This window comes from Delphinus delphis, chromosome 11 (assembly GCF_949987515.2).
Source record: "Delphinus delphis chromosome 11, mDelDel1.2, whole genome shotgun sequence".
Lineage (NCBI taxonomy): Eukaryota > Metazoa > Chordata > Mammalia > Artiodactyla > Delphinidae > Delphinus > Delphinus delphis.
In genome coordinates, this window is record NC_082693.1 from 12,876,136 (window position 1) to 12,900,357 (window position 24,222).

Below are 24,222 nucleotides of genomic sequence, written 5' to 3' on the forward strand. Positions count from 1 at the left end.
ATTTCCTCTAACTCTAAACACCAGTTCACATTTTAAGATATTCAGATTTATACTTTTCACAAATGCTACAAACCAGTCAAATAGTAATCTCTGGTTTTTAAATACATATATTGATTACAAATCAACAGTGGCAATGGTGATGATGATGGAGAAAAATAATGACAGCAGCCAACATTTTGGGTGAAGAACAAGAGACTGCATGATTGCCTCTTACATTCCATTCAAAAACTAACAGTGTGTTTATATGGTCAAGGAAAACCCAAAGAATATGGTTTACCATATACACAGGCTAATGAGAAGTTTACAAAGTAGGAGGAGAATGAGATATGAATAGAATCAAGAGCGGTCAGGTCTACTTTTTTCACAAAGTAATTTTATAGAAACAGACTGGTTCTATTGAGGTCTGGTGAATACTGCTCACCAATGGTATTTTATGCAAAGAAACAAAAACAAAATTTGTTTCTGCTATAAAATTTATTTTGAAGCTTTCTTTTCTAAAGCCACAGACTGTACACAGGACAAAGCCATTAAAAGGCAGAGAAGAGTGGTTCCTCCTTTAGGGACATCCTACTGAATGGAAGACACTGAAGTTCACAATATCAGGTCAGTCCTAGGCCATAAGAAAGTACTTTATACCAACATTGTTAGCTTCTCTATTCTTCATAACGGTGAACGAAGTGCCCTATTTTTCAAATACATTTCTTAAAAGTTTTATACTCACCCACCTCCCCCAAAACTAAATACTTGTTTCGAACTGTGATGTCTTGTTCTCTGCTAAACATAGCTGTTATAATAAGGAAATTGAAGTGGTTGGTGGCTATAGCTCTCCTTCCAGGAATACCTGTCAAAAATACCCGTTTGTCAGTTTCAAGCTGTCTGGAAATCTATTTTCCCAAGTGGCTTTCACAAAGTAAAAGCATTTCAAGTGCAAAAAATGCGTGATAGAATTATCTTTCCGCAGAGGACAAAAGCTGGGTATTTGTTGCTTGTTATTTTACAAATAAAGCTCTCCACTCAATTTAGGATTATATAAATAAATTATAAGTATTACCTTAAAAACTAGAATCATACTACTCTTCCACTGAATTCAAGAACTGACCTAAATTAAAATCAAGGTCTTGTAAAATATTAGAGTTAGAAGGAGTCTTGGAGATACCCATTTTTTAAGACTGTTCTGAATTATACAACTAACTTTTGAATAATCCTGGGAAAATAGGGGAAGATGGAATTTTAAGAGCAGAGGTAATACAGTTTCCTAGCAGGTCGTACAAACCTGAGTATGCTGTGTTTACCAAATATTAATTAAAGAATACCACTTTAAGGTTGGGTTCTTAATACTTTAAAATTATCAGAGAAAAACATTTTTTCAATGTTAATATTAAGCAAATATAATCTCTTTCCATCATAGTAGTGATTTAGCTCTCCACACACAACCACACAGGAAAAAACTCTCTTTGCTAGACCTTATAGGTGGATGGCTAACATTAAACAATAGTGACAGCTTCTCTTGAAGTCATATTAACAATGACACCAGGGAAAATATGATACAATAGTGAAAAAAAGACAAAAGGAGGTGGTCTGGCACTCTCTGCAGGTTTTCCAGGTTTACACACCTTTTGATTCTGTAAAAAAAGAAACAGGGAAAAACTAAAGGGATCAAAACCATTTCCTATACACATACTATTTGAAGCAGACTATACTTTTGTTTTATAGATGAAATTAAAATCACCTGAGCATTTAAAATAGCAAAATAAAAACTAGGCACATGTACACTTATTCACAATTGCAGTGGCAAAGAGTTCTCTGTAAGATATTTAAATTCTTTGTGAAGAGATATCCCATTTATTTCCATATGCCCGCAAGTTAAACCAATGTCTCTCTTTGTCACCCCATAAGATCTCACTTTATGTTCCATTAATCAAGACTGCATGAACTTACCGCTAAAAGAAGGCGTTCTCTTTCTATAGAATGATGTTAGCAAAATAAACTGATGTATGCTTATCAAAAAGCATGCAAAATACAAGATAGTCAGGCACATATTACAAGTCATTTTTCCATCATTAACAACACAAAATAGCAATTCTACTTCTGTACATTTTATTGACAGACTCATTAAAATAAATGTCACACTTGGTATATCATATAAGGAAGAAATAAATGAAAAATATACTTTCATGGAAACATTTAAGAGAATTCTTCAAAACTTTAAGTAAAACAAGCAAACCAGCATTGTGGTTATCAATCAACTTTCAAACATTTAAACAAATATAGTATAAGACACCACTGAACACAAAAATTAGAATAAAACATTTCCACAGAAATATCTTAAGTTTCATATCTGGAAAGCAAAATACTTTTAAGACATTAACACATAAGATGCATTTATAATTTAAAATAGTCTCTATAAAATTATTCCACACATGTCATGAGAATGTTAAAGATTCGGTTGAATTTCTTCTCAAACAATGAACATCCCTAAATAGTAACCATATTTTCAGTCCTTTGTCTAATGCTAGCATACACCAGAATCTGAGTACAGAGCAAGATAAATTGAACACAGTACAAAAATTTCCTGAGCATTCTGACCAAAGCCATGTTTCTTTATTTTTCAAATGTTTTTTGCAATTACACTTGTTTTACTTTCAGCAGCTGAATAGTACCCAAAATAGTTCCACTGTCATAATTATTTATAATTTTCATATTCTTAATTGGACTTTATTCATTATAAAAACCTGGATTGAGAATCACTTAGTAAATAATATTCTAACAAGCAATAGTGAACCCAATTCATTTTACCAAAGAAAACTGCAAAATAAATTAGAAAAAAACCCAAAAAGAATGGATAGCATTATTCATACTATTAAAAATACTCACAATTATCACAGAGCTTGCTAAAAACAACGTGCTGAAGGGTTGCTTTTGAGGCCGTTTTCAGGAGGGTTTGGTTAGTAAAAGTATCTGAAAGATCTCATTGTCTTATTCATAGGTTGGCATTTTATACAAACCTTGAAAACTGTTCTCTAATGACAGGAACGGATAGAAAAGAAAGTGTCAAATCGAAATACTCTCATCTCTGTTGGCCTTTTACTTCAAGAGTTCAGTTTCTTCAAGGAGTAAGTTATAAAACTTTAACACAATGGCTCACTTATTAAATCTGTGAGATGTTTAAAGGGAATAATCATAGCCCGCATTTGAAAACTGAGAACTTGAAAAAGAGGCGTGTTTGCCAGAGGTTTTATCCTAAATGACAGAGTACATTCTGATGGTCTCCACGATTAAACTTTTTCAGAGTACTTCAGTGTAGGCTCAGTAAAAACTGTGGCCAGTATTATAATTTTCCTTTTCAGATTTGGGAGCTGAGGTGCTATTGATATAAAACTCACGATGAAATATACAGGACAGAGATTCATTTATTTCACCATTTAACAAACATATATAGTAAGCTTTTATCACACATAAAAATCACCGCTCTAGACCTTGTGGTCCAGCCAGAAGTAAAAATCAGACATGGAGTCTACGGAGTCAGATAGGGAGAAGGTAAATACCCGGTGGCAGGTAAGACATACGTATATAAATTACAGTACACAGTACACAACAGAAGTAAGTGCCAAAGAGATCCTGAGAAAACAACTTGGAGGGTTGCGGGGGCAGCAGGGGGAGGGTGTACCTGGGAAGGTAAAGATTATTCCATAATGGCGCAGAATAAATTTGCCAAAAGATAGAATAGATTTGCATATGAAGCTAAGGGCAAAAGACATTCCAAGTAAAGAGGGAAGAGAGATACTAAGGGTAGAGAAATGGGAGAGATTGAAGAATTCAGGGGCAAGTGCATAGTACTTCAGTTTGGCTAACCGGTCATTTATAAGGAAAGAGAGAAGTAAGGCTAAAGTAAAAATGAAAGGAAGCAACCAGGTTATGGATAGGCTGAATCTTCTGTTGGCAGTTCTTTAAGGACCGGCTGACAAAATCTGAGCTCGGCTTTAGCGAAACTGAACTGGAAGTAGCAATTAGAATGAATTGAAATAGGATGGAAGCAAATGTAGAGACCGTTTAGGAGGTTAATAGCTTAAGAAAACATTTAAGTAGCCCTAAAACAGTGAATGTAGGGCAGACAGGGCAGAGGCAAGGATTAACTTTAATGTGAAAGTAGCAGGAGTTGGCCACCAATTGGATATGGCAGGCAAAGGAGAAGGGGTCAAAGATGTGTTCTTCTAATGCGCTAGAAATTCTCCATGGCATTGAATTATTTCTGAAGCTAACTCACTGTAAGAATTATTTGTACCAGTATTGAGAGCTAATTTCAAAATACAAAGAGGGAAAGAAACATATTTTGTATAATTTAATCATGACCTTAAATGAGATATCATAAGGAAGTGACTTCCCAAATTCCATCACTATTTTTTCCTTTCTTTTTTCCTCTAAACTTTTGGAAATGAATTAGAGAAAACATGCCTGTCATATACAAGTCCTTCAACTGACAAGGTAACACAAAACTTAAGGGTCATCCAATCATAACTTTCCTTTTGAATTCCAGGCAATAAGCCACTGAACACAAGAGTAAGCTTTGCCCAAAGGCCAAGTAAGGGTTGGAACAAGTACAGGGCTAGCACTCTGGGTGGACAAGCTTTGCTCTCTAGAGAGATGTGGATTCAGATCAACTCCCCGTCAAAACAAAGGAGCTCGACTTTTGGACATGAACCAAAGTGCAAGTCCGAGTCCCAGAAACCCACAATAGTACTTTGTCACCAGCAAGACCAAACTATCCCATGAAATCTGGCTGAGCAAGCTTTTGTCCTTAATACTTTTTACCTTCTTGCTTTGATTTTAGAACATTTTACCACCAGTCTCTAACTCTTTTTTAATTTCAGCCAAGTCACTTTAGATGATCTGAAAAAGGAATCAATTTATCAGCACAGAGAGACTTTGGGAAATAGTTAGGATGCTGCAAAAACTATTCATACAACACAAACTTAAATAGCATAAACACAATTTAAGATCAGGAGAGCTAAAATGAGATAAACCAACTTAATCACTTTATCATATAGAAAACAGTATCTTCTTTTGGCAAGAGAAATTCTTCTACCCCTGAATCAGCAGAGGAAAAAGAGAGATGAAAATACCTCTCTAGGGGAAAAAAATAGATTGTTTAAGCACATGAGAAAGGCTAGAGAGAATATTATTCAAAAGGTTTTTAGTAACAAGGGTAGGATATGTTTCTCAGGTTCCCAGATGGATTTTATGACTCTTGTTCCAACTACAAAACTAGAAAATTTTAGCCACTATAACTCAGCGCTACGGAGGATTAAATAAATTTCTGCAAACTCAACTGTGAACATAACACGTTTATAATGTTTTGGGAAAATAATTTGAAGCATAAGACTTTTCTTCAATATTCAGTCAAAACCTTTATAGAGTCTCTACAATAAACCAGACCCTAACTTTGGCATCGGACAAGAAAGCTTTTTCAAAGTTACTACTCTTCAAAACTGTGTATGTATACACATAAATAAACAAATAACAGCTTCTCAAATCATAAATGATATATAACAGATCACCCTTCAATCCATTTCAGTTATGCAGCTTTTCCACATATGACTTTTCCAATGTGGCTACACATTTTTTCGTGTGTGTGTTTGTGGTTCGCGGGCCTCTTACTGTGGTGGCCTCTCCCCTTGCGGAGCACAGGCTCTGGACACGCAGGCTCAGCGGCCATGGCTCACGGGCCCAGCCGCTCCGCAGCATGTGGGATCCTCCCAGACTGGGGCACGAACCCGTGTCCCCTGCATCGGCAGGCGGACTCTCAACCACTGCGCCACCAGGGAAACCCACACATTTTGTTTTTGATGCCACAATTTACCTCTTTTTTGTAGTGTGTATCCATTAACAAATTATTGCAGCTATAGTTATTTTTAATACTTTTGTCCTTTAACCTTTATACTAGAGTTAACTGTTTAACACACTAGTATAATACAGTGTTGAAGTATTCTGAATATGACTGAATAGTTATCTTTACCATTGTGTTTACATTGCCATATGTTTCATATGTTTCCTAATTAGGGTCCTTTCATTTTCAGCTTGAAGAACTTTCAGCCTTTTCCATCAAGCAGGTATAATGGGTGAATTCCCTCAGCTTTCGTTTGTCTGGGAAAGTCTTTATCTCTGTTTCTGAAGGACAACTTTACTACATAAAATACTCTTGGCTGGCAGTGTTTTCCTTTCACCCCTTTGAATATATCATCTCACTCTCTCCTGGCCTTCAAGGTTTCTGCTGAGAAACCCACTGATATAGCTTTATGGGGGTTCCCTCCTATCTAAGGAAGGTTTTTCTCTTGCTGCTTTTGAAATTCTTTGTCTTTGATTTTAAACAATTTTATTATAACGTGTACTGGAGTAAATCATTTGGAGTTGAAATCTGGGGGGAAATTATGAGCTTCATGAATTTAGATGCCCAATTTTCTCCCCATATTTGGTAAATTCTCAACCATTATTTCTTTAAATAAGCTTTCTGCCCCTTTCTCCCTCTCTTCTCCTTCTGGGACTTCAATAATATGTAGGTTGTTTCTCCTAATGGTATTCCATAGTTCACATAGGCTTTATTCACTATTTTTCATTCTTTCCTTTTTTGTACTCCTCCAAAGGGATAATTTGAAATAATCTGTCCTCTACTTCACAGATTCTTTCTTTTGCATGATCCAGGCTGACACTGATGCCCTCTAATGCATTTCATTCATCATATTCTTCAGCTCCAGAATTTCTATTTGGTTCTTTTTCTAAGATCTCTGTCTCTCTGTTAAACTTCTCCTTTTGTTCATGTATCGATTTTTAAAAATTTCACTGAATTGCTTTTCTGTGTTTTCTTGTAGGTCCCTGAGCTTCCTTAAAATAACTATTTTGAATTCTTTTACTGGGAAAAAATTGCAGATCTCCATTTGGCAGGAGGAGAGTGGGTCAGTTACTGGAAAATTATTGTGTTCTTATGGTGGTGTCATTTTTTCCTTGATTTTTTTTCCTGTTCCTTGGAGTCTTGCATTGCTGTCTTTATATCTGAAGAAGCAGTCACCTCTTCAGTCTTACTGACTGGTTTCAGGAGAGAAAATCTTCTGGAGCCCTGTTAGGAATGCTGAGACTTGCTCAAATCTTTTTTTTTTTAAACACTATTTTTTTTAACTTATTTTTAAAATTTATTTATTTATTTATTTAATGGCTGCAACAGGTCTTAGTTGTGGCATGCAGGATCTTCGTTGAGGCATGTGGGATCTTTTGTTGTGGCGTGCAGGCTTCTCTCTTGTTGTGGCGTGCAGGTTTTCTTTTCGTTACTTGTGGCATGCGGGTCCCAGGGTGCGTGGGCTCCAGAGCGCATGGACTCTGTTGTTTGTGGCATGCAGTCTCTCTAGTTGAGGCGCATGAACTCAGTAGTTGTGGCACACGAGTTTAGTTGCCCCATGACATGTGGGATCTTAGTTCCCTGACCAGGGATTGAACCGGCATCCCCTGCACTGGAAGGCGGATTCTTTACCACTGGACCACCAGGGGACTCCCTCAAATCTTTTCTATGTATTCGACTGTTTCATACTTCTTATTCCCTTTTATGAGGGAATTTTTTTTTTTTTTTTTTTTTGCGGTACACAGGCCGCTCACTGTTGTGGCCTCTCCCGCTGCGGAGCACAGGCTCCGGACGCGCAGGCTCAGCGGCCATGGCTCACGGGCCCAGCCGCTCCGCGGCATGTGGGATGCTCCCTGACCGGGGCACGAACCCGCGTCCCCTGCATCGGCAGGCGGACTCTCAACCACTGCCCCACCAGGGAAGCCTTATGAGGGAATTCTTAAGACTGCATGCCTTCCATGGATCCTGCAAACCCAAGTCAAGTGCTGACAGCCTCCCCTTTGCTTTCCCTAGGGCAGTATTGAATGCTCAAGTTTGTATGGTCTCTCCCAATTCTACAGAGTCAGGCTGGCTTTCCAGCCCTGTGCTGACTTCTAGAAAAGTTCACTCTCGTTGCTTCAGGGGCACACAGGTAACTGGCCACAGGGTGGAGTACGGGGGTGTGTGTGGATGAGGCACACAGAGCATTGTGGGCACTGGGCACTCACACACTCTCACTTTCCCCTGTGGAAGAAATCATGGGCCAAGAAGGTCCCTGCTGGCACTGAACTGTGCCACCTTCGGGGAGGGGTGATGCACGTAAAGTAAAACTGTTCCTGTTACCCTCTTCAATGCGTGCAATCTCAGACTTTTTTTTCCCCTCAAAATGGTATGCTGGAACTTCTCTGCTGGACTACCAGACTTCCACAAGGGCACTACTGTCTATGGGTGATTGCCAAAATAGGTACTCTTTGTGGGGAGAAAACTCTCATTCCCCCATGTGATGACATCATTCTTCTGCAGCCCAAGGGACACTCAGCCACTGATGCTCTGCTCAGGCTCATAAACACTTCTTAGTCTGCAATGAGTTGGGCTCTTTTGCCTGATATATATGTAAGCTTCACATTATTGTTTATATATGTTTCTAGAACCTCATCATCACCTTCTAATTTCTTTCTTCCTTTTTGCTCTGGGATTGGAAAAAAAGCTAAGCCAGTTTCTTCTAAGAGTTTAATAAAGAAGCTTTAAATACAGGCCAAGTATCATACCAGTGACTTAAGTAGACTGGTCTACGATTTACATAATTTTAGTAATTTTTAATGCCTCCTCACTCCATGATTTAGTTCCAGCCATGGAGGGCCACCTTATTACCATCTGTATCCCCAGTGCCTGGCACTATCTAGTTTAAAAAAAAAAGACAGCTGATAAATATTTGGAATAAATGAATTTTCAGCTTCCTGACCAAATTCAAGAGAGCATCAGGCTTATGAAAGTACAGTCATATGAAGGCTTAGGGTGCTTAGATTTCAGGACTAATTCTGCAATAAATTAGTTGTGTGACTTAGGACAAATCATTTGACATGTCATGGTTTCCCCTTCATCAATAAAATGAGACAGCCCTACTACACAACCTCTAAATTTCTCTTATATCTAATATTTTCATATTCTTTATCATCTACTTTGATTACTCACAGGCTACTTTTTCTTAACTAACTGATATTTCTTAAGTAACTAAGATACAAAATAAGTCACCTCCAGATAGCTGATTTGGTTGGGTACTGATCTCTCACTGGCAAATACTACAGGTCTTCTTTTCGTTGAAAGGGAGATTAGGAAGGGTGCATAAGAAAGAAGCAAAAGGTTCAATATTAAAATTTTCCATACTGGTCTAATCCCAGCATTTTATCTATAAATTACAGGCTCTCCAGTCTGACATAACTTGAACGGTAAATTTCACAAGGGTAGAAGAATGGTCACAGCGACATGTCTTGGGCAGCTGGAGGACAACCTTGAGGCATCTATGGTGCAATAAGTGGACTAAGGACAAGAGAAAGGGAAACAGAATGATACTGTAAACAAACGGTCTTCCTCACAACTGCACGTCCAGAACGCGCTGGGAAAGAAAGCAGGTAAAATGGTCAAATAGAGAATAAATGAATCCTGCTCAGTTTTTCCATCACACTTTGTTTACATGTAGAAGAGAATCTCACTAACACCACAGAGCATTCTATGCATTTATTCATTGAATAGGTATTGAAACAAAAACTGAGCGCACACTGAGCATCCAGCATTGTGCTAAGGCACAAGAAAGACAAAGATTATCCCGACACATCCTCCACCTGTAACTGTTCAGACTGGCTGGAGAGAAAAGCAAGTAAATAAGCCATAAAACACAACATAATTACTACTTTAGAGTAAGTATAGGATACTACCCCGGCACAAAGAAAGGACTTTTTTTCTGGGAAAGTGATCTTTAGGCCAGATCTAAAATGATACAGACAAGCTGATGAGGATGACAGAGAGCGAACCCAGGCAGAGGAAACAGTGTGAGCAAAGCCATGGAAGAGTGGAGCTGAGTGTATTCCAGGAACTGCGATTGTGAGGGCATTCGTGGGGCTCAGCAATCAAAGAGGGAGGCCTGGAAGGAAAGCAGGAGCTGTGTCACAGGGCCTTCCTTCGTTGTGTGCTATACGAGGCGGACCTGGACTATGTAACGAACACATGGGGAAACAATGAGGAGTTTTAAACAACATAAAAATATGATCAGCTGTCAGGATAGGGAAGGAGGGCGTGCCCTGTCCCCCATTTTGTAATAGGAATCAACAGGCTTTGGTGACTGATCACTTAAAGGCGGCACAGAGTGATGGTTAAGGCAGAGTAAAGAGTCCAGAAAGGTTCACAGACCCCTGATGTTATCATCTGGGTAATAGTGGCTCCATTTAGAGAAACAGGAAAAGAATAGAAGGAAGCTGGGTTAGGAAAAAGGCAACAATGTATCTGGGGCTATGTGAAGGCCAAGGTGCCTGTGCAACATTCAGGTACAGCCAGAACTAAAGGGCCCGAGCTCAGGGGAACAGCAATCAGAGGAGATAAAGAATTGAGAGTCAATGTTCTAATTGAAACAATGTGAGTGACTGAAGTCACCTTGGAAGATAATGAAACATGAAATCAGATGAAGGCTGAGAAAAGAATCCCAGAAAATTCAGAAACTTCTCAACTTGTGAGTATCTAGATTATGAACAAAACCATGAACTGAGAACCAACAGATGATGGCTCTCCCTGCTACCAACAGATGATGCTAGAACTTACTTGAGAAGATTACCACTTTGGAACAACTTTTAGATACCTATTAAACTCCAAGGAGCTGAGCTTCTGAATTAACATCTAAGTGCAGATGGGTAACAAAGGAAAGCAGGAAAGAATAGCACCGTGGGAGCCAAAGGAAGAGAACATTCTTTGGGAAAAACCAAGACAAAACACTGATCATTGCAAACATATATTCATTCAGCAAATAGACAACCTACAGAGTACTAGAAACTCTAGCTGATAAAAAATTCAGTAGTGAACAAAACACAATCCATGACCTCTAACAGCTACAGCAAAACCAAGTATGATAAAAACTAAATGTTTTCCTTTTGGTTTGGCCTTTAGAAGATTACAAATAACCTAGAGACATGAGCTTAGGCACCAGACTAAAGTGGGCCGACTAATGTAGGAAAAGTGAGGAAGAGGAAACAACGGGTATAAGCTTCTTGTCAAGAATCTTAGCTGGGAACAAGACAGAAAGGCAGCAGCAAGAGGCCGTGAAGAGAATAGTTTCTAGCTACGCATAATACCACACCAAGAGACACATGCACTCCAAGAGCTTACTATATAAACACTCTGACTCAGACACATTCATATGAGAGAAGAACAACAGTTTAAACTGACTCCATAATACACTTTATAAGCTAGAGAGGCCTAAATTATTAAAATTACATTCCAATGTTATTAATTTTGATTATTAATGATTCTCTGACTACCATTTGGTCTAAGTTGAAAATTAGAAGGCAGTCAAGAGGTTAAAGAACTTCAATCATCCCCAGAGGAAGAAGGAAAATGAATGAGGTACCTCAGTGCAGTTGGGGATTAAAGATAGGCATGGGACCAATTACCTGTTAATGGGAGATGCATGAAATATTTTAGAACTGGGTTTATGAGTCCCTTCAAGAAATGCTAGAGAGAGGTAAGAAAATGTTAGGAGTGGGAAGAGAGACAGGATATGGTAGAAGCAAATAAGTATTTCGGCACAAGTACTTGTCAAACAAAAACAGTGTGATTTAAATAAGTACAGCTGACCTAAATCTGCATCAGTTTTATCATTCCAGCAAATAATCTCCACACAAGATATTTCAACATAGCATACGACACGAACTATATACATGCTGCGAGAAAAGGAAGTTCCTATCCGTATCTAGTGAGCATATACAGAGGCAAGAGGGCAATTAGAAGTCAGTGTATAACCAAACAAAGCTGACTCACAGTGATATCTAAAATTCTCTTTTTTGCAGTAACAACTTAGAAAATGTATAACGAAGGCTGGAAATCTTATGTGACTTTAGTATCACATAACAAACTTCATGTATTCATAAATATTTGCCTAGTGAGAGAAAAACAGCCTCATTTTATTTGGATAGTTGAGGAACTGCTACCAGAAACGCACAAACTAATTTACGACAAAAGAAAAGCACAGAAATGATTCTACCACGTCTAACCGATACATTCACATTTTACCTTTTCCTTTAAGGAGAAGAGTTCAAAAATAACTAACTTTTAGTGCGCCATCAATTAAAAAAAATAAATAAGCTCCTCTGGTAGTGATTTGTTTGGTAGTGATTTGTTAACATATAAGGAGGAATAGCCAAAATGAGGAAATAATGAATTAAGTTTCCTTTTAGAACAAAAGTGCTTCTATATTACAGATTTGGCAAAACCGCAGAAATGGATTTATATATCTACCCTTCCCTCCTTCTTTCCAACCCCCAACTTGTATACAAGCCAAGAGTTCTTTAAGCTAAGAGTATACAGCTATAACTCTCGAGTGAGGTAGACAGGGCTTGGAGAATCAGGTCACAAGGTTGCCACGGGGACTCTAATTATCTGTCTGGCAAGTTTGTATGACATCCTACTCCTTTCTGTGATCCTGTCATATACCACCCGGTAGGAAAGATAAGGGAAAGGTTAGCAGGGCTTTCTATAATAGCTACAAAAATATTTGATCCAAATCACTAAGAATGTGGGAAAACTCAGGTACTCTTATCCTTCTACAGTCAACGTAGTAATTGATGGTCTGATAAATATTTATTCAGAACCTTCTTTGTGCACAGAAATTATTTTTTTAAAGGTCCAGTGTCAATCATGGCCCAACCCATACATGCTGACTTACAATTTAAAAACAATTCTTGATCCTGTTCCAAGCAAGCTCTTTGTAATGCAAATAAAGACGTTTTTTGAAATAGATAGTTATGAATCTTTCATTCATAGTTGCTAACGAGAAACACATGAGCCAAACACATTGTGGGGATCATTTCAGCGGTGTGTAATTTGAGAGGTGTGTTAGGAAGTACTGGGCTCCACTAGAGGAGGAGGAGTCCCCATCTTTCTTTCTTGCAAGTCAAATACAAAGGCAGTGTTGCTTCAGATGATGGTCTTAAAGTTACACACATTCCAAATTCACGATAACACATATTTCCCCATCTCTAAAGTTTACCACTTTACAACCAGCCTGAGGTCTTTGGTATGACTTCATTTTATGTATAATGCCTTCCTCATTCCTAAACATTTCCAAGAAAAAAAATACTGAGCAGTGTGTATAAACCTAATACAAACCATACTTGTCTGTTCTGATCTTAAGTTGACCTTAACAGTTGAAAATCTTTCAAAGGGAGTTCTGGCATACCATAATTTTTCCCACAGCTGTTTACAAATAACAAATGTTCCTTTGAGGGATGACTGTAAAATCATACGTAGTTTGGAAATGGAGTTATTTTATAAATCCACAATATCAGGATGTGTTTAAAAATATAAAACAAAATGTGAATATCTTCACTCTCTTAGAAATGAACAAGAGGGAAGGAAAAGGAAAGAGAAGAAGGATGGGAGGGAGGAAGAAGCCAGAAAGGTTATTCTTTATTTTCCACATTTTTGACCATTTACCTAGAATCTGATGCTTCTTTTAAGTTTTTTATGCTTCTTCTAATCTAGGTTTCTGACACTGTGGACTCAGTAAGGATAGCAACCTTGTCTGTCTTATTAATTACAGTAATTATTATTATTATTTAGTAATACAGGCACTTTTTAAATATTTCTTTATTGACAGATAACTTTCACTAAATGAAACAAAATTATTTTCTATTAAATAAAGCTGAATATGTCCAGAACTGTTTGATCAAGAAACTAGATTGGGTTGAATTAAGCCAATGTGCCTGCTAACGGTTTAGCCAAATCCTTAATCTCACTTAACTATCTCGTATATGCATACCACAAAAGGATCACTGGAGAAAACTGAAATGAATCAAACAAGATCTATCACCACAACAACTAACAAAACTCACCCTCACGTACAAAAGACCTTTCAGTATGTACTTCATTGTATTCAATATGCATTTTGTACACATGCACATTGTACACATCCCTCTTCCATAATTTTCCTTTCAAAGGAAATTTTACCCCAGTATTATCCTTCCCAGTGATTGCTATAGCTGACAGCAGTAACAGAAACTTAGTAAGAGTAAGGGGGAAATAGGAAGCTAAGGTGATCACAGCTAGAAGCTTTTAAAAGTTCTTTCAGGAAAAAAAAAAAATAATGAGTGTCTTTCGCCTTTAAAATTAAGTCAAGTTCTCAAATCAACTCCTTGCAAAATTCTACACACTCCCGTGCTCCTTTGGAAGGGAGAAAAACGCAGCAGGTTTAGATCAGCTACCTCATCTTAAAAGCTTCCCCGCAAGTTTATATCCACTCTCTCAGGATCACAGAACTAAACCCACCTCTGTGGACAGCAAACATTTGTTACATTACACCTAATATCCAAAATCCAATGAATGTCCGCATTAGCCTAATAAAATCAGTGTTAGCCAGAAAGATCTGGCTGTTAAATCTTGCAAGAACAGGGACAGTTCAGAACCCAACTTTACTTTATTTTATGTTTATTTACTGAATAAATAGTTAACATATACTTCTAACAAACAATACATTGTTCTTTACAGTATATATAATCGAAGTTCCCCATATGTAGTTCATGAACAGCACAGTGGTGGTAAAAACAGCCTATAGATTCTTGGGAAATTTTAGCGTTTCTACTTTTGTTACTGCCAAACTATTTCTATTATCTATCAGAATCTACCACCACTAGTTTTCCCGATCATTTTACTACTTAATCCATTAGTTTGGAATCTTTTAGTTTGGAATCTTTTAGGTTAATCATATAAATGCCTTTGAAAACCATAAATATAACACAATATATAATCGGTAGCCACTGGGCTAAATTATACCATATTCTCAGGCCTTCTACCCTGTAGTACAGTGATAGCTCACAAAAATCATACTTCAAATATTCCAACTGCCTGGGAAAGAGAGAAAGTGGAAATAACTCTAGGTAACAGATATAGGTAAGGTGTGGGAGGGGAGGCTTCGTCACCAGAGATCCAACCCGTGCACCCTGGAGTGGAAGGGCGCAGTCTTAACCACGGGCCACCAGGGAAGTCCCAAGATGAGGAAACGTTTATTCCTATTTGAAGACCCTTTAGAAGACCATGGACTATTCCATAAAAAATTTTTTTTATATTATACAAATTTACTTGACAAATATTTGAATTCAAATTCTAAAATTCCCTACAGTGTTAAGGGGCTCCTACAAAACAAAATGTTAAAAAAAAAAAAAGTCACTAGCATATATTCTAATATACACAGAAAACTATGGTGGATCATTTCTAATTTGTACGAAAACTGAATGGTGTTAAGATGCATTCCAGCTGAAGTCAGTCACTGTGAATGTATTCAGTCTGGACACGATTTCATTATCTTCATAATGAGACTTTACTTTCAAAATAATTTACTTACTACCCAAGTAAGATGAAGGTGATGAGGGCTTCAATCACTCCTTTGTTTCAAACTCTCCAGCAGCCTAAACTTAACCTTCAATGTCATAACCACCATGAATGTCTCCTTTATTCAGATTTCACTCTCCACGGCTGAGATCTCACCAGGCAGTGAGAAAGAGTTCAAATTGTAACTGGAAAGATAGCAAAGTTATGAAAGATACATTTTTCAGCTAACGTCATTTGGGCGCTGAAAAGAGGTCGAACACTGGGGCTGGAGGATGGGGTAAAGCAGGAAGGAGGGAAGCAGGATGGAGAAGGGGTGTCAAGGGAAAACCCACATGGTCATTTATCTGCTTCAAGATTTTTATAAGACTATTTCCTTCATGAGACCATGGAAAATCTTGAGGATTAAGGTGAAAAATGTGAAATACGGTGAAGTGCATAGATGTTTTAATCAATGGTGCTGAAACTTTTATTTCAGTCATTTGCATAAGAAATATATGAAAATGTAAAATAACAGAAAAAGAAGAAATGGTACTTTAAACCCTTAATTTCTTCTATAATTCTATAAAGATAGCAAATATACTAATGTACAAAAAAAATAGAGGACTAATTATTCCTAAATTTAAATGAAGTTATAAATGTTTTTGATATTGTTCTTTACACATTATTGTTCAGGGTTGACTCTCATGGATCATTCACTTAAAAACAGAAGAGATAAGACTTTAAGCAAATCTGTGAATTCACGCACATTAAAATCTTTAGAGGGTTATTTTCCTCAATAATTAAAAAAAACCCTCTTTAATACACATCCTTCAGGCATACATATTAATTCCACACCTTTACATGCATGAGTATCATGTGAATAATGCTACAAGATTTGGCCTAATGACTAGATTTTTATCACAGAAAGGATTCCATTGCTTTTAAATTATTCAGAGTCTAACAAGGCCCCACAAAAGAGCTAAATAAAAGAACTACCAACAAAATTAATGTTCTCTCTTGACTAAAAGGATCATGAGATGTAAAAAATATATAACCTAGCCACAGTACACAAACTCAACAGACTTTACATCAGAAGTTCTGATAGTGTAGATAAATACACTAAAATAATAAGACAAATCAACCTAAAGACAGGGTTTCTAAATTAATATTTCTGAATTAAAAAGTAATAATTCTAAATCCCAATACACAGTTGTTCATAAAACAGTAAAAGTTCTTAAAACATACTGGAAAGAGAAACTGGAGATTACACACACACACACACACACACACACACACAAACAAGGTTAGCACGCTTATTTGGGGGAAAAAAATCTACATAGCTACAATAATGTTCTGTTTTCTTCCACATATGAAAGTTAAATGTATCTTCTTTCTCTTTCATCACAAGTATATCTTTCTTAAAATTTAAAAAACAACATACTTAAAACATACTTAAAAAATCAACATACTTAAAATCAACATACTTATCATATGTTCATGTCTCAGATTACCATTAACTTCAAATGTCAAAATTATTGCAGAAAATTAAATTGTGTTCAATGTCATCTCAAAAGTGACAAATTTCATCCATATTTCTCTTTATGGATTTGTTTTGCTGCTTATACTTTTTTAAACATTTATTTTCTAATGAAAAATATTAGAAACAATTGCAATATTACAAAACATTATAAATATTAGAATCCACAGAAAAAAATTACAGTGTTTAATGATCACAAACGTTATATTTCAGACACTGGAAACATTCTATTGTTGCATTAAACCAATAAATATATCAATAATATGCATGTATTTCTAGGATAAGGAATAATATTCTAATGGTGATAGAGAAGTAATACTCTAATGGTGCTAATAAAGGATCTTCTAAATAAAATGAAATTCATGTCAATAGTCTTCAATAGAGGACTTTGAAAATATCTTTTTCCCTCTACTTAAATATAAACTTCTCTTCCTTCTATTGATCTTTTTTTCCCCTTTTTTTCTCCTTATATTAAAAACACAATTTTCAACTACAAAACTCTGACCTCTTATCAAGCACATAATTCATTCACTTAACAGACTATTTTAGAACGTTCCTAAGTATTATGTTTCAGGTTCTGTTGAGAAACTGTTCATGGTTCTTAGAATTCTGGATTGGCTCAAATAGGACTAGATCCCACCTTTGTGGGATATTAGATTCTTATGTTTCCATGCTACTAAATATAAGAATAGTTCAGTAAACCATGATGGAAAAGTATACATGCATATATATATACACACACACACACACACACACACACACACACACACACATATATATGTATATATAACTGAATCACTTTGCTGTACAGAGAAACTAACACAACATTGTAAATCAACTATACTTCAATTAAAAAAAAATTAAATTAAATTTTTTTAAAAATATGGTTTGAGAGAGGACCTCTGATTTCACCCAAACACACAAGTGCTCTTTCTTAATAAAATCACTTGAGTGCCACAGGACTGAAAAAGAACACAAGAATTTACTTGCTACATAAAGGACTACATTCAGAAAGTCACATGATTAGTAGAAGGGATTCGTGCAATTCTTCAAACAAGTTTGGTACCTTTATTCTCTCCTACTCCAGTGTAATGACTATTGTATTGTTACTTACAAAAATGAAAAATAACTGCTTATTCAGTTCTTTCTAATAATCCTGGAGGCTCCGTCTGTGAAAACACGCAGAATTCCCCACCACTCTCATCATGCCCACCCATTCTGCACACTTCACATTTATTTATCTTTCTGCGTGGAATGCCCTGGAGTCCCACCTCATACTCTCATTCTTGACCTCAAAAATTTATCCTATAAAAGTCAAGGGTCAGGGCTTCCCTGGTGGCTCAGTGGTTGAGAATCCGCTTGCCAATGCAGGGGACGCTGGTTTGATCCCTGGTCTGGGAAGATCCCACATGCCGCGGAGCAACTAAGCCCGTGCACCACAACTACTGAGCCTGCGAGCCACAACTACTGAAGCCCGCGTGCCTGGAGCCCGTGCTCCGCAACAAGAGAAGCCACCGCAATGAGAAGCCCACGCACCACAACGAAGAGTAGCCCCCGCTCACCGCAACTAGAGAAAGCCCGCGTGCAGCAACAAAGACCCAACACAGCCAAAAGTAAATACATAAATAAATTTATTTTAAAAATAGTCAAGGGTCACATCCCCAGTAAAGACTTTTCTGACTCCCTCAACCACCGTGAGCCTCTCCCTTCTCCTATGCACTGAGATATAAAGATAAACATGAACATTTTTTTCTCTTTTTCACTTAACCTACTCCCAAAAACTGTGTCAAGTAGGTACTGCTACTGTTTCCACTTCTTAGATAAGAAAACTAAGGCAGAGAAGGTCTCTCTGATTGCAAAGTCCATTGCTTATTTGTTTGTTTAATACATACTCCATTTAGCTCCACACTCTACTGAAATGGTTCTCTGGTTGCCTCCATTCTCTGGGTTCCCTGATCACAGAAAGCAGAGATCCTGCCTTATTCGCCTCTGTGTTTCCAGTGTCTGGCACAGAACAGATACTCAACAAATGCTCAATAAATGATGAATGAATGAATAAATGAAATGTAATTACGTTCAACTTCCTGTGTGAAGAAAAATTCATCCCCTTCTAAACATTCTAAACAAACTTCTGTAAAAAGTATATTTAGTGCTGATTTCATCCAGCAAACAGTTTGTGAGTGCAGAGCACATGTGATGTGCTGTGCTTAAAGATCATTGAGACTCAATTCCCTGCCCTCAAGAAACTTATAATTCAGAGAGGCAAAGGGATAAACAACTAGCTAATGCTACCATTGCTTGTTCTATTTTTCCTAATCCTCCACAACTTCCTCTCTTTAAAGGCACGCCGTTCTTTATAAACATGTTCCAATACCTCATACCTCTGGGTCAGTGGGATGTAGATCAGTCAACAGAAAAAAAAAAGTTAAAAGAATCTCCATGGATCTCAAAAACACAATCTTCTGAGCCATTCTCGATTAGATCAGTAGTCATTTAAGTAGTGTACAGTGTTAAAGAAAAGAATAAAATCAAAGACATATTAATACTATCTTAGCACTTTTTCATTTACTAGAGATAGCATAGCAAAGTGAAAAGAACATGGGTTTTGGAGTCAGAAAGATCAGGATTTCCATCCCAACTCTGTCCCTCTCTCCCCATGTGGACCATGGACAAGTCATTTTATCTTTCTGAGCCTATTTCTTACCTGTAATATGGAAATAAGGGGATCTGCCTTGAAGAGCTCTTGTAAGAGTTAAAAGAGATAATGTATGTAATGCCTCCCATACCAAAGATGCTAGTTTTTTGGTTGTTTTTTTGGGCGTTTTTTTTTTGCGGTACGCGGGCCTCTCACTGTTGTGGCCTCTCCCGCTACGGAGCACAGGCTCCGGATGCACAGGCTCAGCGGCCATGGCTCACGGGCCCAGCCGCTCCGCGGCATGTGTGATCTTCCCGGGCCGGGGTAGGAAGCCGTGTCCCCTGCATCGGGGACCACTGCACCACCAGGGAAGCCCCAAAGATGGTAGTTTTATGATGTCTGATCTCTCTAGATGCTTCCTGAAGGGTACTGGTTCTAATTGTAATTCAACAATACTTCTGGCCCTAATATCAACACCACAAAGTGTTGACCAAAAGAAAGGTACTTGAAAAAAAGGCCACTTGATAAAAGGCAAGAGGAGTGGTATGGGATAAGATTCAAAACCAGTTAAGTCTCAAGTTTCTATATGGTGTGTATATCATCTGCCTCTTCTTGGCACACACCCTGCAAATCTCTTATTTCAGATCTTTTTTGTGAAAAATAAAACTTTATTAATTATTTCTACGATTAGATCTGAAATAACTGACATATGTTACTCTGTATTAACAATTCTATTTTCCACAAAGGAGAATCTCTGATTTAGTGAGGAAGAAGGAAATGAATTATATACGATGTCCAGGAATCAATCTCAGCATATAGTCTATGCAGTATTACATTTTGGTTTCCAAATCATTTCTCAACTGTTTCTTTTAAGCAATTTCACAAAACATGTAAAAAAATCAAATAAAAACACTTTCCTTTCCATCCTAAACCTACTATATAATCTACTTGACTTAAAAATCACATTAATTTGCTACCAGTACAACTCAAAGTCCATGGACAAAAAAGTGAATCTAGACACTTAACCTTTTCACAAAAAGTGAAAAGTGTCTTTTTATACATTTTTCACAAAAAATAACTCAAATGGGTCACAGATATAAATGTAAAACTAAAAAACTTCTAGGGGCAGGAAAGCAGGATAAAATCTAGGTGGTCTAGAGTCTGAAAATGAGTTTTTAAATACAGCACCAAAAGCTTATCCATGAAATTGATAAGTTGGCCTTTATTAAAATTAAAAACATTTGCTGTGTAAAGACACTGTTAAGAAAACAAAAAGACAAGCCAGACTGGAAAAATATATTTGCAAAACAAATATCTGATAAAGTGCTTGTACCAAAAATATATAAAGAATTCTCAAAACTCAAAAATAGGAAAACAAACAACCCTATTAAAAATGGGCAAAAGTTCAGAACAGACATCTCACCAAAGAAATGGAAAGTAGCATATGAAAAGATGATTAACATTAAATGTCATGGAAAGGGCAAATTAAAGCAATGAGATATTACTGTATACTTATTAGAATGGATAAAATCAAAAAAACTGACAATACCAAATGTTGGCAAGGATGAGGAGCAACAGGAGCTTGCATTCACTGTTGGTGGGAATGCAAAATGGTACAACCACTCTGGAAAACAGATTGGCAATATGTTACAAAGCCAACCAGAATCTTACCATATGATCCAGCAATCATGTTCCTAGGTATTTACCCAACTGATCTGGAAACTTATGTCCATATAAAAATTTACCCATGAATTTTCATTGCAGCTTTACTCATAGTGGCCAAAAACCAGAGGCAAGTAAGATATCCTTCAATAGATGAATAGATACACAAACTGTGATACATCCATACAATGCAATATTATTGCATGATAAAAAGAAATGAGCTATCAAACTACAAGAAAACATGAATGAACCTTCAATGCACATTACTAAGTGAAAGAAGTCAGAGAAGGCTGTATGATTCTAATTATATGATGTCCAGAAAAGGCAAAACTATAGAGACTGTAAAAAAAATCAGGGGTTGCCGGGGGAAGGGGGTTAAGGGAGTGATATGTGAAACACAGAAGATTTAATAATCTGTTGAAATTATTCTGTATGATAATAGATATATGAAATTGCTCATTTGTCAAAACCCACAGAACGTCACAGGACAAAGAGTGAAACAATATACACAAATTTTTAAAAAATCATGTAGAAGGTCTGGGGATCCCAAAATAGAATGTAGATTGTGACAAAAGTATCTACCTGTATCATACATGTGTGCAACAACCTCATGAAAGGAATAGGAGGAAAAGGAATGGAATCTGTAAGACTAATTGGAATCTATAAAATCTAAAAATCTATATAATCTAAAAATCTATAAAATGTACTACACATAAGCAATGTACTCTAGTTGATAAAGCTGTTCCCCCTCTTTGTGAAGGGAGCACAGGTTAACAATTTTGATACCACTATACACATATAATGGGTTTGAACAATTAAGTAAATGGATGGCAGGTGGTGGAAGCCAGGTTTCTTCTCCCTATTAGAATGAGTTTACAGATAAGCAAGGGGAGGAATCCAGGATGATATAGGTGGTAATGGATTAGGTAGAGTAGGAGACAACCGTATGAACTCATATTTACCTTAAAATAGATACACATGGTTACAAAGAGAAACATGTACCCCTGTAAGAGTACATACAGGCGTCTGTATACACACATATGTATTTCCTGCTGTCAGATGAGAGGGCCTAGAAGTAATGACACCTCAGTAGCAACAAGAATACCTAGAACCCAGATCTTTCTTGGCTTCCAACACCATTTCCCAAGAAGATGAACCAGATTCTTTCTGGCTGACTCTAGGGCTGGGGCAGGAAATGGAAATATACAAGATAATCCTGGAGCATCTTTTAATGCTAGAAAGTAAGGAAGTGATCTTTTAAAAAACTTACATTAATGGAGATATGTCAAAGGAGGACAGGAACCAACTGAAAGAGCTCCCAATGGCCAAAGCTAAAACAATTTGAGGAACAAAATAAAGTAGTATTGGATTATAACCCAAAGTATAAATATATATCCAGGAGGCCAGACCAATATAAGCAAATGATTGAGTAAATTAATAAATAGGGAAAAAAGACAAATCTGCCATTCAAAAGAATTCCCCAAAACTTATATAAACACTCCACCCTCAAGGAGGAGAAGCATAACTCTCCACTCCTTAAGTATGGGCTGCTCACAGTGACTTCCTTCTAAGAAAAAGCATTAAAAGAAAGAAAAAGAGTAAGTTTTCAGTGCAGAAAACTACTACTACTGCAGCCAGGTGATCAAGATAAATATCAACAGTGATAAATCATGTTGCATAGTATGGACCCTTTATATTATGTGATAAAAGTAGCACTTTACCTCTGTGATCTTCCCCTCAAAAACCCAAAACCTCAGTCTGAGGAGGAGAACAATATTAGAGGAATGCCTATAGAGGACATTCAATAAAACATCTGACCAGTACTCCTCAAAACTGTGAACAGCAACCAAAACAGGCAAAGTCTAGCAAACTAAAAAGTATCAGCAAAGATTTAAAAATTGAAAGCAGGAAAAGCTAGAGATGAAAACAAAATGAAATCTTTATATCTGATCAGAAGCAAGCAAAGTGGTCAAAATTCAGCATTAGATTCCCAATAGGGAACAAATAAGAATAAACCATTTTGAGAATCTTCACTCTGAATACAACTTAAAGTATTCCCCTGGTATTAATAAAAGGCTGAAAATTACTATATAATGATAGTCAATGACACTGGAAAGTGAGAGAAAAAAAAAGATTACAAAGAGAATGTATCAAATATTGTGAACAGTGGTTATCTCACAACAGTGGAATTAAAAGCAAGTTAACTCTCCTCCTTTTCTTTTTTTCTGCTGTGAAGAGAATGACTTGGGAAAATTTTAAAAGTATTAATCTCTGAATTCTGCACTAAAGGCATTCTATAAAATGTTATTACATTTGTAATACATTCTACCCTACCCTTTACGTGGCAAGTCTATAAAGTGGGTTATTTTTCAAATTGGTAATTAAAAATGTGAACCCATGACGAAAAATTTTCCACACCAGCAACTTAAGAAAGAACTATAGTAATATGTCCAGAAAACTCCAATTCCTAGAAAATCTATACTAGGTGAGAAAGGATGACATTGACTTTAATTTTCAATGACCACATGATCTAAATTACTAGTTCACACTTTCCAAAACCCAAGTCGCTGTAGAAGAATAATATCCTTTCAAGTGAAATAAATTAGAAGCAATACACAACACAGTTACTTTGATATATGTATATAAAGAAGCTTTCTGGGAATCCTAATTCTTCTATCTCCCAAAAAATAAAGCCAAAATCAAACTAGTCACATGCCTCTGAAACCAAGTTTTATCTGAACTCTTAAGACATTATCTATTCCTCTTATTAACTGAGGCGAGAACTGAAACCTTAAAAATTAAAGCTAGAATACATGTCATTGAAATATGTTTTGTAAAGGTGGATTCCAATTCCTAATGCTCTACCGCTCTTGACGTCTATGGATTTCAATTCCTAATACCTAATACAGCATCCTACCCCCAAAGAGAGTCCAGCGATGCAACGGGTACTACGGGGAAGGA

The 24,222-nt window shown here is 36.8% G+C and overlaps 1 protein-coding gene across 2 annotated transcripts in view; it reads right to left on the minus strand.

The window, feature by feature from the left end:
* The window catches only part of EPS8 (EGFR pathway substrate 8, signaling adaptor), a 190,640-nt gene that overhangs the window by 165,436 nt on the left and 982 nt on the right, over positions 1 to 24,222 (minus strand). The window lies entirely within an intron of this gene.